The sequence below is a fragment of the Solanum pennellii genome, chromosome 5, assembly GCF_001406875.1.
Source record: "Solanum pennellii chromosome 5, SPENNV200".
Taxonomy (NCBI): Eukaryota; Viridiplantae; Streptophyta; class Magnoliopsida; order Solanales; family Solanaceae; genus Solanum; species Solanum pennellii.
The window spans coordinates 10,436,298-10,442,505 of NC_028641.1; the positions used below are offsets into that span (position 1 = coordinate 10,436,298).

The following is a 6,208-nucleotide window of genomic DNA, read 5'->3' on the forward strand; positions in this document are numbered from 1 at the left end:
CAAACATATTGAAAATAATGACAATTTTATATTTATCATGTAACTCATCAAGCACATAAAAATTAATGATTATTGTATATTCATTAGGCAACTTATCAATTACATTGCAAATAAAGATAATTTCGCATTCATCATGTAACTCATTATACACCTTGAAAATAATAGAATTTCATATTCATCATGTAATTCATCAAGTACATTAAAAATAACCAAATTTTATATTCATCATGTAGCTCATCAAGTACATTGAAAATAACAATAATTTTATATTCATCGTATAATAATCAAGCACATTGAAATTAACGATAATTATATATCCATTATGTAACTGATTAAACACATTAAAAAATGACAATTTTATGTTCATCATAAAATCCAGCAAGCACATAAAAAGATAACGATATTTTTTTTAGCAAATCAGACTCCATGTAATTTCTATCAATATTTTACATTTTCTAATCCAAATACATAATGAACTCCAATCTACGGCAAAAGAACGTTGACTTCTACGATGAAATATTTTTACAAAAAAACATATCAATTAAGTAGAAACAATTTGCTCAGTAGAACATTTGGTCATTGTAGTGAAATGTTGATATAAAAGAGGCAGAACAAGCCCGAATATTCAGCATTATTACTTGTCGTATCTTCATCCAGTTGCACCAAGTACTTGGATTCTGAAAGAGAAGCACTAGCACCTCAAAAGAAAAGCTTGGTCTCCTAAATCTCTGATTAGTGCATTTGCAACTAGCTTAAATGATCTTGAGAATTATAAATTTTTTTGTGCAATATATGCATCTTCATCGTCATCTTCCACTCGCTTGTGGAATCCAATCATCCTCATGGTAGCCATGTATCCCTAGGGAATTATTGTTTAAGATTTCCCTAGTGATCACAAAGGGCCACAATTTGCAAACACGAGTGTAATTGAGATAATCTTCAACCAGATCTATGTGTAACTAGTAGAACTAATAGATCATGTTGAAGATCCGATCAATCTATCCTTTTTTTTCAATATGAATCACTACCTAACAAAAGGATTACATTGAATCTTCATTTTGAAACATACCTGAATTGGAAATAAGCTACTTCAATAGTATCAAGGTGACAATGACCTGAGCCAATCTACGAGCAAGTAATGAAACTCCTTGGTAGATCCCTAAAAAGCTAGAGAAAACGGGTCCTACTTGTTTTCCAAATAAATCAAGAGTTTCATTAACAAACTGATTTATTTGGGAAGGGAGATTTTCCTTTTCTTCCATGATAGATGTGCCAAAAGGCACTGATGAATGAGGAGATGAATGAGGCAAATGAACGGTTCCTTAGTGTTTTATAATTGAAACAATTACTAGGATGGTCCCTTTTCAAGATTTTTAGTCAAAATTCACCCGCATTTAAAAGATATATTCATTTTAATATTTTAAATATAATGATATGCATATTTACTCCCCCGTCTTTGTTAAACAAATATAAAGGACATAAAACCAATAATGACTACGAAAAAACACACGACAAAACCAACCAACACAGCCAATTGGATTTAAAATTGGGAATTAAAGATGCTAAGATATTTTTGAAGGTCAAGTAGATTAATGAGACATTTGTGGCTTAAAACTCTACCTTTTGACGTAGCAATCAAAGTTTAGTCACAGAAATATATATAATTACAAAATAGTCAATCCTATTGTAAAACTTAAAAGGAATATCTCGCTAAAACTGAAATCTACTGAGGTCAATAATCATACAAGTAGAAAAATTTCACACCATGATACAAAAAGTTATTAAAGAAAAACAAACAATTAAAAAAAAACTTTTAGCGGACGGATTAAGTTATTAAAATATAGAGAGAGTATATTACATGTGTTTTATTGTGTAGGATATGATTTTGATAAAAAGAGCAGTTTTGGTGCTAAAACAAATATTTTGATGTCTGAGAAGAAATCTATGAAATTTAATCAAGATTGAGTTCAAAGGTTGAGGACCAAGTATGTATAGAAAAATTGATGCTGAGAAAAATAAATTGGAGTCTATAGCGACAGGAAAAAATGGGGTAGTATGGCTTCTTGTAAAATCAGTCTGCCGCTATGTGAAGCCCGCAGCAACAAGTTTATTTTGAATCCATTTCCTATCCTACCTATTATGAGTAACTTGTTCCGAAAATACAAATTAGTACACACATCGCAAATATTATTTTGAGGGGACTTTGGATGCTTAGAAGATTAATAGGGCAGCTAAAAGATGAGGACACTAGATATTCATTACTTTCCATCATCAAGAATCGATTAAATGCACGAGTTTGTATCGATAGTGGTTGCATTTTTCTTGACATGTTTTTTCATTCGATTATAAAATAGTTTTTCCTTAGGGTATTTATCTATATGATGTATTTAGATTTACTTTTGGAGAAACTTCAAAATTAAAAGTTCTGAAAATCTCTCTCAACTGAGAGCAACATTAATTATATTATTTTTTTTATTTTGAAAAGTTAATCAAATTGCTCAATTTAGAGTGACTGATAAAAGTCAAATTCCTCAAGAAACAATTAAGTAAATAAGTGATCGTTAGCAATATAAATACTCAATAATTGAGTCAGGGTCGAATCTCAAAGGGAGTGATCTAAATTGGAGAATTCAATGAGGAAATTAAAGATGCAAACTAATTCATTCTAGCAATTATGACAAATGGGTAGATCATTCCACCAAATTAAAAGAAAGTAATTTTGAAATTAATTATCACAATTGAACAAAAACAACAGGGTTTAAGCTAGGAAAAGATTGTCTAGGGGTGTGGGAGTTAGTATCAATATCAAATAGGGGTACAAGTGATTGCTAGATAGCTCAAAACTGAACATGAAAACTGAGAATGCAACAATTTATCTGGTAATTATGCATTTATAACTAAGGCATGTATACATGAAGTAACTGAAATATCTGACCTAGCATGTGTAATTCAAGAACTAAAGATATACATAGCTAGGGTTCTGAAATTCATGCGATAAACTGAATAATAACATGGATATCTGATTTTGAACATATAATTATTAATTTATGAAGTTCTGTTGAAGTTCTAGAAACACTAGGTCTAATCATGATATGAGAAATGGGGTAAATGGGGTGTTGATCGACGAACACAGACTACGGACTGTAGTCTGACCTACGAACCGTAGACCCGTCCATCGTTTGACACTTAGTCAAATTTTTTAGGCTGAGTTTTTTTGGGGAAGTTTCAGTCACAATCAACGGATGTGCAGCACGGGCCGTGGGTCAGGCTACGGTCCGTCGATGGTAACCATCGATTGCACCTGCTGATTTCTGAAAAGCTGATTTTTTTTTATCTTTTTAGGATACGGGGTGTTACATATATTAAACAAATATTTATATTTTTTCTAATGTAAAAGAGAAATGGCTATCTTTGGAAATTAATCAAATATTACCATAAAGTGTTAGTCAAATAAAATAGCAAATAGATAAGAACAAAGGAAATGAATATTTGAACTTGGGCCCTTTGGCCCAAATTCCAAATCTTGAAATCTGTCCTATTTTAAAAGATGGTTCAAAAGTGGGTGTGGCCTATTCTTCCACCTGTACTAAATAGTAAAATAAGAGGCACCATTTGGGTCCCTTTTTAGCGCATTTTCGATTCTGCTTCATTTGTATGCAGTGAATGTATAGGGGTGTATATCGACTTCTTTGCAAGGTATACAAAAAGTGTATACCAATGTATACAAAACTGTATATCAACTTTCCTATATTTCAGCTTCCGTTTGCCCTGTATTTGATCAAGATTGACTCGATGGCGGTGTTGGGATTCAATCTAACTCCAAATGCAAGGGTAGAGTCTCACGGACTCAAGGCAGGTATCCCATACAAAAAGATATACAACGAGGCTTAATATTCATACTTAAAGGGAGAGCCATGAATTATCTTAACAAAACTCACAACTCTATATATAATAGTACAATTAAAAATAAGGAGTTAAGGAAAAAAGAAAATCACCGATTGGTAACTCAAAAGAAAACTAAATATGCTAAAATCATGTTTGGGATATAAAACTGAATATGTTAAAAGCATGCTTAGACTAAAATATATACCGTACTAGTTGTGTTCAAACAAACCAAAGTTCCACTTGAAAAATTTTAACTTCACAAGAGAATAAGGCAACAGACAGAGGCATAGAGAACAAAACAGAGGCACCATGAGCTCATCCATTCTCAATAATAACAACACATTCGAGGAAGATATGAAATAATTGAAATACTACTAACACAAGACATCTAATAAAATAATGAAGTAAAATAAAAGAATGTATAACACTATGAGGGGGTTTAAACTTCATCTTCAAAAACTAAAGAGAAACATCAACTAAGACATTAAATATTGGACATTAACAGTGAACCAAGATAGATCAGGTGCATTCATCAAAGGGAGAGAAGAAACCAACAGAGAGCTTCAGTTCTCAAACGAAACGCCAACTAAAAAAAGTTAAAGATCAAAAGAAGATTACCTTTTTCGGGAAGAAAAATGAGACCGGAACGAGTTGAAGTGAGCTATACTACCACCGCATGTGAGAATCCGACGAACTTTAAGCAGTGAACAAGAAAGCAAAATCAAAACTAAACTCTAAACTCCGATTGTTCAGTGTCTATTCCCTATGTATTTTGTATATGACTTTGTGCACCTCGTTATCTTACGTTATATTTTTGGTTTCCAATGTAAGCTGGCTCTCTTCTATTTTTTTCCACAACCTTTTCCCCTATTTTTCCATTTTTTTTCTCCCAACTTTTCCTATACTTCCACTTTGTTTCTTGCCAAAATAAATGTCCCAACCCTTAACAGTAAGGATGAGGGGGTTTATAGATGAGAAGATAGGGCCGAATGGGGGGGATCGGATAAAGCAAAGGGTGAATTCTAAATTCGAAATTTGAATTCCCTCTTAGAGATAAGGTTGAGGAGATGTAAATCCTACTGTTCTCAATGGATAGAGAATGACGTCCGCTCGATTTTTCGGTTGGGTATTTTGTGAGAAAAATTGGGACTGGGGCTACTGAATGAGAATTGGACGGGCTGAAATAAAGGCCCAAAACTTTGGTCTCTAAATGGGTTGAAGAGATTTGGCTACAATTGCAATAGAATAATTAATAATTTTGTCAAACGAATTAAATATGTAACCAAAAAAATTAATTTTTGATGATTCGATTAGGATTCAAATAGGACAAATTAATATAAATTAATTAACGAACTTCTTAATCTTAACAAAACAAAATAATAAACTTAATTGTAAATTAGTGATTTAATAATATAACCATATTTTAAACTAAACTAATTTAATAAAATACTTACTAAAACTAAAATCTTTTTGAGATGATTTTCAAAATGTTTATAAAACATATTAATTAAATACAAAATTACATAAAACCTACAAAACTTATAAAAATGACAAAATTACCTTAAAATAACTTGAAAGATATTTTGAATTTCATAAAATTAATTATTTGAGATTGTTCGAAATTTAAGAAGCTCGATGAATCAATTTCTATCGGGGAGGGTCAAATTGGGTGTCAACACTGCCAATGGGCTGATTTGTCTTTGAAATCACGAAAGGGGGAGTGTGTAGCAAACGGGACATGGGGAATCTTGGAGATTCCCATTTGTGGAGAAGACAATTGTAATATCAACTGGGAGTGGTGGGAAGTGACCTCTCTTTGCTTTATACTTGTCATAATGTACTACTACTTCTGATGTTTGAATTTGAAAGACTGTAGAGGTAATATGTCGTGGACGAAACGGTTCACCATTGAATACCCTAAATATGGTGTGTTATATATGTTTTCTTCACCCAATTTCACATTTTCTATACACCTTCACTAGACAAATAAGGGGGACATTACACTTTAGATTGATAATGTTATTTGATAGTTAAACTAAAAAACTAGAACACATTGCTGTTGTTGGGGGATACAATCCTGCAGGAGGCATTGCTAATCCCCTAACGATATCCGACGAATTCTGCTTAGTTTTGTTGGTATGCTCCTTTTGCACTTCTTTTTCCTGTCAAATATAGGACGAGACGTTAAATGTGTTTTTTTTTTTGTAGTGATTGTAAGCATTTCTCCTTATTATTAAACTAGTTTACAGATACGTGTGTTGCGCGTAGTCCTCTATCGTCGATTATTATAGTACTATTTGTAATCTAAAGCAATAAATCATTA

At 32.1% G+C, this 6,208-nt stretch overlaps 1 long non-coding RNA gene across 1 annotated transcript; it reads right to left on the reverse strand.

Annotated features, from left to right (window-relative positions):
- Nucleotides 1-332: 332 nt before the first annotated feature.
- LOC107018878 lies at nt 333-2,929 on the reverse strand. Its single transcript, XR_003578227.1, has 2 exons — nt 1,070-2,929; nt 333-677 (listed from the first exon to the last, which is right to left on the reverse strand). It is a non-coding gene; the product is annotated as an uncharacterized LOC107018878 (long non-coding RNA).
- Between the last annotated feature and the right edge of the window lie 3,279 nt (nt 2,930-6,208).